This window comes from Camelus dromedarius, chromosome 22 (genome assembly GCF_036321535.1).
Source record: "Camelus dromedarius isolate mCamDro1 chromosome 22, mCamDro1.pat, whole genome shotgun sequence".
NCBI classification, from domain to species: Eukaryota; Metazoa; Chordata; class Mammalia; order Artiodactyla; family Camelidae; genus Camelus; species Camelus dromedarius.
In genome coordinates, this window is record NC_087457.1 from 14,306,421 (window position 1) to 14,316,769 (window position 10,349).

Consider the following 10,349-nt stretch of genomic DNA (forward strand, 5'->3'; position numbering starts at 1 on the left):
TTAGTGCCTAAATCAAGTGATACTGTTTGTGGTATGGAGTATTTTATAAACTTCCCCTCTTTTGTCGGATACTTCGGTGGGTTTTTGTTTGTTTGGTGGTAAAGGAGGGGTAATGAGAGGTGTATGTGTGTGTGTGTGTGTGTGTGTGTTTATTTACTGGTTTTGGACTTTATTTTTTAGAGCAGTTTTAGGTTTATAACAAAATGAGAGGAAATTACAGAGATTTTACATATATCTCTTTTTTTTCTTTTTATGGTTTTTATTTTTGTATTTTTTTGTGGAGGGGTGGTAATTAGGTTTGTTTATTTTAATGTAGGTTCTGGGGATTGAACCCAGGACCTTGTGCATACTAAGCATGCGCTCTACTGCTGAGCTATGCCCTCCCCTCAACGCATATATCCTTTGCCCTCACGCATGCATAGCCTCCTCCATTATCAACATCACTCAACAGAATGGTACATTTTTAAAAGGATGACCCTGCATTGATAGATTATAATCACCCAAAGTTCACAGGGTTTATTCTTGGGTTGCACACTCTTTGATTTGGATAAATGTATAATGACATATATCCATCATTATAATGTCATATAGAGTATTTTCACTACCCTAAGAGTCTTCTGTGCTCCAATATTTTTTATAGTCTCCATAGTTTTGTCTCGTCCAGAATGTCACATAGTTGGAATCATACAGTGGTTGGCTTCTTTCACTTAGTAATATGCATTTAAGGTTCTTCCGTGTCTTTTCATGCTTTTATAGTTCATTTCTTTTCAGCACTGAATAATGATATTCCATTGTCTGGATGTGCCACAGTTTAGTTATCCATTTGCCTACTGAAGGACATCTTGGCTACTTCCAAGTTTAAGCAGTAAATAAGGCTGCTATAAACATCTGTGTGCAGGGTTTCATGTGGACATAAGTTTTTAACTCTTTTGGGGAAATACCACGGAGTGTGATTGCTGGATTGTATGGTAAGAGTATGTTGAGTTCTGTTAAAAAAACAAACAAAAATAAAAACAAAAAAACAGCCAAACTGCCTTCCCAAGTGGCTGCTGCCCCATTTTGCACTCCCACCAGCAATGAATGAGAGTTCCTGTTCCTCCACATCCTCCCCAGCATTTGGTGTTGTCTGTGTTCTGGATTTTGGCCATTCTGATAGGTGTGTAGTGATATCTTGTTTCGATTTGCGTTTCCTTAAGGACGTATGAGTGGAACAGTCTTTTATATGCTTATTTGCCATCTGTGTATCTTCTTTGTTGAGATGCTCCTAAGATCTTTGGCATGTTTTTTTAATCAGGTTGTTTGCTTTCTGAGCATCTGTGGTGACCTTTTGAATTTCAGGGCTCTACATCTTTCCTCTTTCCTTTTCTATTATCAAAAGATGCTTCTGTCTTCCTTTTTTTCTCTCTCTCTCCCAGAATCCGTATGTTTGAAGACTGAACCAAAAACTGCACATATTTCCTTGCAGTCTGTGCTCTGAGCTACCTGTACACTTTTTTAGCAGTTTTACACTTAAGGTAGACTCAAGTCTCCCTAGTGGAGTGCTGAGGTTGACCCCACGACTCCTTTACCAGCTTTTCTTTTCTGTCTTCCCTGCAGTTTTCCTTCGTCTGCCTTTGTGTACCAAAACCCCTGCTGTGGAGCAGAAGTGGGGTGGGAACCTGAGAAATAGTGCACTGAAATTTGATCAGTTTTCTTTTTTTTTTTTTTAATTTACAGTTATTTTGAAATTTGGGCATTCTCCATCTTTAAGTTATGTTGACAGCAAGATTTTTGAGTAGACTTACCTTTCCCTTTTTATCATTCTGTAGTGTCTTCTAGAGGAAGTATTGGGGGGTGGGAAGCTAGGCAAATGCCATTGTCTCCAGCTGCCTGCAAGTCCTGGAAGGTTTATTGAAACAGATTAAAATAATGATTATTAAAACCCTTTTTTTGGTTCAACAGGTCTGGGTGGGGCCTGAGAATGTTTATTTCTAAGAAGTTTTCAGGTAATATTTGATGCTGCTGATCTGGAAATCACACAGTGAAAAGCACCTTTCTGATGCAAAACCAGCCACTTGAGAAAATGAAATGAGAAAAGAATTTTCTCCCATAGCATAGGAATGGACACCTGACCCTCGGTTAGATAATACTTACACCGGCTAGTTCGATTGCTTCCATTTGACATGGCTTCAGACAAAGACCTGGGCCGTCAAATTATCTTAGGACTTTATACTGTGAAACCAGGATAGTAGACACTGGAGCTGGAGTCATAGCTATGAGGCCATGGGGGTGACAGCGTCGGAGCCCCAAGTTGGAGGGAACAGACATAGAGAAAAAGGAGAGATGCTGGGACCAAGCCAAGTATATTTTTAAAATCATGATAAAAACTGAAGAAATGAAATAGGATTACACCACGGAAAGTGAGAGGTTCCTGTGGTAGGGCTTGGCCAGGAGGCAGACAGCTTGATATTTGCATAAATAAAAAGGCTTCTCTGAGGACGTGGTATTTGAGCAGAGGACTGAGCGCTTAGCAGCAGCCAGCCATGCAGAAGTCGGGAGGAGAGAATTCCAGAGGGGATCCCGAGTGCGAATGCCCTGAGTGAGGGTGAGAATAATGAAAATGGCAGTTTTTGTACACCTGAAACTAACATTGGAAATCGACTACAGTTCAATAAGAATTTTTTTTAGTGTGAAAAAAAAAGGCAGCTTTGAATTGACATCTTCATAGCTCTATGACCAAGCGCCAAAATGTCTCTTTCTCACCAGTTCTTGCCTGGAAAATACAGGAATAAGACACCTATTGGATTGATTTGGGCCATATGCTCATCGCTAAACTAATTATTGTGGCCAAGGGGTAGGGTCTTGTCTGAAGAGGAGAGAGGAGGCGTGGAAACAGCCACTGGGGATGTGTTGGGAGCAAGGCAGCCACTCTAGTTTGTTATATCATATATTCTCGGTGTACGTGTCCATGTAAGTACACACACACATACACATACACACACAACACACACACACAACACACACACACCCCACAGCCTTTCCTATACATACAATTTGAAAAAAATCCTTGCTTAGCATACTATGATGCTTTATACATAAGCACAAACATACTCACCTTCCCTATTGGAGAAAAAACAAAATCATGTCCGCTTTCTGCATCCATTTCAAATTTAATCAGATCCACATACATTCCCCATGATTTGGCAATCTTTGAGCTAAAATTGCAGCCACTTTTAATACTGCCCATTTACAAGGTATGGAAAAAGTAAGACCATCACATTAAAAATGCCAGTGTAGCAGGAGGTAAAGGGGGCGAGAAGGGATAAATTGGGAATTCAAAAATTGCACCTCTTGGGGAGTGATGGAGATGTTAGCTATCTTGATTGTGGCAGTGGTTTCATTGGTGTCTACATCTATCAAAACTTACCAAATTGTACATCTGAAATATGTGTAGTTTCCTGTACAGGAACCTTACCACAATAAAGGTGTTTAAACAAATGCCAGTGTGCAAAAGGGGAAGTAATATCTAGTACCACATCCTGCTTCCTCGGAACAGCACAGACTCCTTGTTGAAGTAAGCTGGTCACCCTCAGTTTTATTTTTTGGAAGAATTTCTCTTGGCTATTCTCCTTCACAGCTAAGAAGGGCGCTGGGCAGGGTTCTGTGAGGGGCCACTCTTCTTTAGCAGGACTCTTTACTGTTGGCACAATTACAGAAACCCAAAGGTTGCCTGAAGGATGCGGAAAGTCATAAACCTGAAAATGTGGTCCTAGCCGAGCCAGTAAACCTAAGACGTGAGAGAGGACGTCAGGTCTGTTTCGTTGACCTCTGCCCTGGGACTCAGTCCTATTAAAGCACACCTTGGTTCGTCTAGGCAACGGCTAGTTCTCTTTGTAGCCTGCAGGCGATCATAGCTGTTGAGATCTGTAATCCAATAAACAAGAGAGTAGAAACATTTCTTAAATATTCATAATTTTGCCACAATGGCAAACATTGGCAAACATCTTCCTACTCTTAGTCGTTGGACAGAGATTACACCTGGTGAAGAAAAGAAACTGTAAATGGATCATTTTCTTTTCAAAGCTTAATGGACCCTTTATTTACGGACCACTCTAGGGAGGAAAAAATTATCACCAACTCAGGATCCTATAAAAAGGAACAGAGAACTGATCTACAGATTTTGATTTTAGTAGTGATCCTGGATAAGTTTTGTAAAATTCAAGGTACACACACACACCCAGGCACATACGCACATACACGTGTAAAGTTCAGCTAGTAATCCATCCAGATAAATAAGTGGTTGTCCTTATGCCTCAGCACCTAAAAAATATTTTCTTTCCAGGTAGCTATTTTATTTAGATGGTGGCCAGTCGCTCTGATACTCTGATAAATGGCACTCCTATTTGTCTTCTTCTAGTTCAGTGGTTTTCAAAACTTGTAGACATATAACCATATTTTGTAATAAAATGCACAAAAGCTCCCAATAAATAAATAATATTTATTAGTGTATTTTACATCTGCAAGTATTAAATAAATTCGAATTTATAACATATGCTTGTAAAGCTAGTCAATAAGGAGTCAAAGCTAACACACTGGTCACCTGCAGTGAGTTAAATCTTCATAAAACACACTTGAATGTGCATATTTTCTTTCTGATTCAAGTTTTTAAATAGTCGGAAATAAAGTAGGAAAGGAGATTTAAATCGCTTGTGGAAACTATAAACACCCCTGAGGAATAAACATAGTTAGAAAGGCAGTCTGTGTCACTGAAAGTTTCTGTGAAGCAGTGTCTGCACTGGTTTAAGTTGATTGCAATATAAAAAAAAAAAAAAATTGTCTTCCTGTAATTCCTTTTAGAACGAAGTAACGTTAGAGGTATTAATTCACTTTAAAAAAAATTATGCTGGCTAGTTCAATGACTCTAAAATTCATCAGTGAGTCATGTGTCCGGTAGATGCTAAGGACCCGCTGATCATAGGACTGTCATATTTCCCTTTGAGACACTCTTTGAAATTTGCCAACATGGGGATTTCTATTTTCAATTTCCCATTGCTATAATCCTGTTAAATATTAGCTTCTAAGGGAGTAAATTTAATATTCTATATGAGCAAACCAGGATACCCATGTTTATATAGGAATCTGGAACTCTGGGTGGTGTGTGTGTGTAAGAAGGCATTTGGATAACCACTGATTAAGTGAAAAACAAAATATCAATAACGCCATAATACAGAATATTTTGGAATTCTTTGGGCAAACATATTAAACTACTAAATACTTAGAATATTTTCTCTCTGGTATTTCCAAAAGGAGGTGATTATAAAACCTAATTAATAAAATACAACAAAATAAACATGATTTCAGACTGGCTTAACATGAGGACAACTGGGTTGGAGTTCAAGTGAGCTCTGTGACCTTGGTGAGCAATTTAATTTCTCACAATGCCCCCTTTTCCAGTTGCATAGTAAGAGTATTTAATCTGGGTCTCAACAGGAATCATCTGGGGTTTCCTAAAGAAGCTGATTCCTGAGGCTTATCCGACACCAAACAAATCAGTAAATAAATAAATAAATTAAATAAATAAATAAATAAATAAACAAACAAACAAACAAACAAACCTAGTTATCTACACCCCCCCAGCAAAAAAAGAAAAAAGAAAATGTTCCCAAATTGACTATAGTGATGCTCCCACAGCTCTGTGCAGACATGTGAAAAGCCATTAAATTGTACACTTTGAATGGGTGAATTATATGATATACAAATTATATATTCATATGAACATATGAATCAATAAAGTCATTTTTAAGAAAAGGTTTGAGGTCAAGGGGAAGGGAAATAGCTCAGTGGTAGAACGGTGCTTAGCATTCCTGAGGTCCTGGGTTCAATTCCCAGTACCGCCATTGAAAAAGTAAGAAAAAAATAAATTTTTAAATTGCTTACAAAAAAAAAAGACTTGAGGGAAAAAAACTTACACAACTCAAACAAAAACTTAGCCTCCAGATCTTTAAAATATTGACCATGATTATTTGAGTGATAAAAATAAAAGATTTTTTTATTAAAGTATAGTCAGTTTACAATGTTGTGTTAATTTCTGTTGTACAGCATAGTGATTCAGTTTTATATATGTATATATAACTGAATATATATATTCCTTTCCCTATTCTTTTTCATTATAGGTTATTATAAGGTATTAAATATAGCCCCCTGTGCTCTACAGTAGGGCCTTGTTGTTTATCTGTTTTATATACAGTAGTGTGTATCTGCAAACCCTGAACTCTCAATTTATCCCTCCACCCTCTCCTTTTCCCCCAGTAACCATAGTTTTGTTTTCTATGTCTGTGACTCTATTTTTGTTTTGTACATTTGTGTCATTTTTTTAGATTCCACATATAAGCAATATCATATGGGATTTTTTTCTTTCTCCTTCTGGCTTACTTCACTTTGTATGACGATCTCCAGGGCCATCCATGTTGCTGCAAACGGCATTATTTCATACTTTTTTTAATGGCTGAGTAGCATTCCTGTGTGTGGTATTATTTTCTTCTTTACGCAGCTACTGTGTTTTCAACACACACAAATACTATTTTTTAAACAACAACAAAAAAAAGCCCTTTATTTTAAATGATTAAAATGGAGGAAAAAACTGGCTAATATCACAGTTTTCTCAGCTTGCCAAAGAGAGCTATTTGTGGTGAGAAGCATCAGTCTGAAACATCTGTTAGTCACATCCTGGGATGACAGTGTGTCTGGACTGGAATGCATTTGACTCAAGTTCTGTTTAGCTATGAATGACGGACGGGCCTACCAGGGCAAATCTTAAAGATCTCCTTTCTGAGCACCACTTTGATTTGCATCAGGCAGCCTGGAATTGGAGTCATGGCTCCTGGAGCCTCTTACTGTGTGGAGGTTCCTTTTCCTTGTCTATGAAGTGTGGCGAGAAAATAAATACATCCAGTGTAATGGCCCGCTTGGATCAGATCAGTGGCTCTCAGCGGTGCGGACTCAGCTTCCCCCCGTGAACTGGGCAGAAACGTAAACTGCACGGCTTCACCTCGGGCCTCCGGCGTCAGAAACTCCGGGAGCCTGGGAAGGAGGCCAGCAAGCCGGCCTCATGGTTGTGACGCCTGCTGGGTTTGAGAACTGCTGATCATTACGGATCTTCCTCAACTTACCACGGGGCTACATCCCCGATAAACCCACTGTAAATTGAAAATATCGTTAAGTTGAAAAGGCGTTTGATACACCTAACTCAGCAACCGTCAGAGCTTCTCCCCGCCCACCTTAACTGTGCTGGGAACACTGACCTTAGCCGACAGCTGGGCGGCATCACCTAGCACAAGCCTGTCTTATAATAAAAGGTTGGATAGCTCAGTTACTTGATTGAACACTATACTTACTGAAAGTGAAAAACAGAGTGGTTGTGTGGGTCCCGGATGGTTGTAAGTGTGTCTCCTGTTCACCCTCATGCTCGCAGGGCTGACGGAGAGCTGAGGGTCACGGCCACTGCCCAGCACCACCAGAGAGTACCGTCCTGCCTGTGGCTAGCCCAGGAAAAGATCAAAAATCAAAATTGGACATGCACTTTCTACTGAATGCATATTGCTTTCACAGCATCCCAAGGTGGAAAAATTTTAAGTCAGATTATAGAAAGTCAAGGACCATCTGCCTTACTAAGGGGTTGAGAAGGAAAATCATCAACTGGTAACCCAGGGATGTTTTCCAATCACGTATCTCCAAACCACAGGCATTCTGCAATGTCCCTTTAAGACCTTTTATCCTTCCTTTCCCCACCACCCCCCGACACACACTTAAAGAAAAAGCTGAGGGAGTGGGTATAGCTCGGTGGTCGAGCCCACGCTTAACATGTACCAGGTTCTGAGTTCAATCCCCAGTACCTCCATTTAAAAAAAAAAGGTATATAAAGAAATTCTAAAAAAAATCACTTTGCTCATCTGAAGGAATCTAAATCCACATTTTGTTCGCTCACATGTTCGTTTTCCACTACTGCTTTCTTCCAAAAGACCTCACTTCTTTGTCCATTTTGCAGCGCCCCAAACCTTCCGTAAGTGCCTTGATCTGAGAACTGCTCCGAGAAGGTTTGCAGGCTGAGCGAAAATGTGAGGCTGGACCTCGAGATAAATCTCTTCTCTCACCTATAAAAAACAACACAAATAAGCAGATGCAGTCTGTTATAGGCACAGTGTTGACAAGATTACCATGAGCGCTGCAGGCGAGGCAGCGGCAAAGAGCTTCCTTCATCTGCCAACTGCTCTGTGTCTTAAGGGAACGTGTTGACTCTCGGAATGACTGAACTAAGCCATTTTGCAGAATATATGAATCCTGCCTCAGATCCCAGCACTTAATGTCTGTGTTGTGGGACCACGTTCTCCATGTCAGACACGGTCTGTGACATGATAACAGCACTGTCTCCTTCACTCTCCTTTTTCTAAGGCTGGAGAGAGAGTCTGTCACCTCCCACTGACATTTGGATCTTTCACTGAGTTCAGCCTAGAAGAGGCTGTGGACGTCACCCTTTGGTAGGTTTGGGTAATCATTTCTCATGCTTAGAGAATTTTAGCATCATCATAAGATGGTGTTTGTTTATGCGCTCACTCCTGTCAGACCAGGGACCTGAAAAAGTACGTCCACAACACCTACGCAGTCAACTGGGAAAGGCAACAACCTTCACACACACTTACCGTATTCTCTAAAGTAATCCGGCAGCCCATTTTAATCCCTTTACATCCACTTCCTTAGATATTTCTGGTCTGTCTGCCTAATGGAAATACTTGTACCTCAACTCTATCCAAGTTCCTCACTTTCTTCTGAAAACAGTAGACTTACTTCAGGGATATATAGATATATTTTTATAGATATGTTTTTCTATTTCTTTCTGGATCAGAGCCTTATAGAACCAAAGGACTAAAATAGCCTTTTTGGGGTGGGGGGCACCGTATTGGGAGGGTTTGTGCCCACAATTCCATCCAACAGCAGCCTGTTGTCTTGGAAGAGTGGCCTAATCATCCATCTGGTTATTGAACCATCTCTTTGTCTGTCTTGGAGAATCCTGGACAGATGTCCTGTATCTTTAGTAGCTTCACGTTTGCCAAGGAATGTCTGTCTTCTGGATCCATTCCTCTCTCCCCGCACTTTTGCTATAGAGCGTCTCCTCATTCTTCTCTCCTGGCACAATCCCAAGAGCGCTGAGCTGGGGAGGTGGGTCCCACCACGGGTGTCCTGGGAGGGTCAATTTAGCTCCCTCACTGCAGAGGGATGGGATGACACTCTCCACTTCCCAGAAAAAAAATCACTTATCACTAGAGATGTGATCTCTCTTCAGAACCAATCCCTGTTAACCTGGTTCAAGCTTCTCATTATTGCTAAACGTGTGTTTCTTCTATCTAAGATGACTGACTTTTCCTGGACATCTTCATAAACCGTATTTTACATTTTCTGCCATTGGTGTGGGAATTAAATACTTGTGCTGTGGATGTGAGTGCTATTAAAGCGGCGGGTAATTTTTTCAACCTCATCATCCAAAGATTGCACTCTCCATCAGCATATTTATTCTCTGACTTTTGAGCAATTATGGGCTGAAATGTGCTTCATGATTGAATCTCAAGGCCAGAGCTCTTCTCTGAGTAACTATCTGCAGCACGGCGTTTATATACGATGTCCAGCTAATCAGGGTAAATGTAATCATAAGGACAGAGTTTGCAATTGTCTGAGCTAATGTTCCTCAACATTATGAACTAACACACCTTTGACAACTATTTGACTGGAGTAAGTGTAACACTGAAGAGTGAGAGTCTGCTTCACCAGGTCCAAGAATGGCACCCATGCACTAAGTTTTTTTTTTTAATGAAACTGCAGCTCTCAAATGTTATGAAACCTACTGACTTGGTTTTTCAGAAATTATTCTCATCTTCCACTATATTTTGCCCCATATTGAAATGAGTGAGGTCATACGAAACCTGAAACTCTGGCCCTCTTTGGGGAAGCACCTGATTGGGGAAACTTCCACTTCTGAATGACCAGCTTCTGGAAAATCGCAGACAATGATGTGAAAGGAGGCTAGGGATGTTGTTTCTGGCTTGTACTAACTGGCCTTCTCTGCGACCAGAGCCACAACAGAGAGAACTTGCCTATTTTCAGAGATCCTGGGATGCAGTAAAAATCACAAAGCAATAAACACCATTTTCTTGATTCAACTCTCGTTAGTCAGACTTGGAAAAGATTACCCCGTGTCCTAAGAGTCAAGGTTTTGTTTGTTTGTTTGTTTTTTTCCCAGTCAAATCTGTGGGCCCAGCTGATTGATTTTTCTCAGTGAATTTTTTTTTTTTCTGGAATTAGATTTTTTGCCAGTTGACATG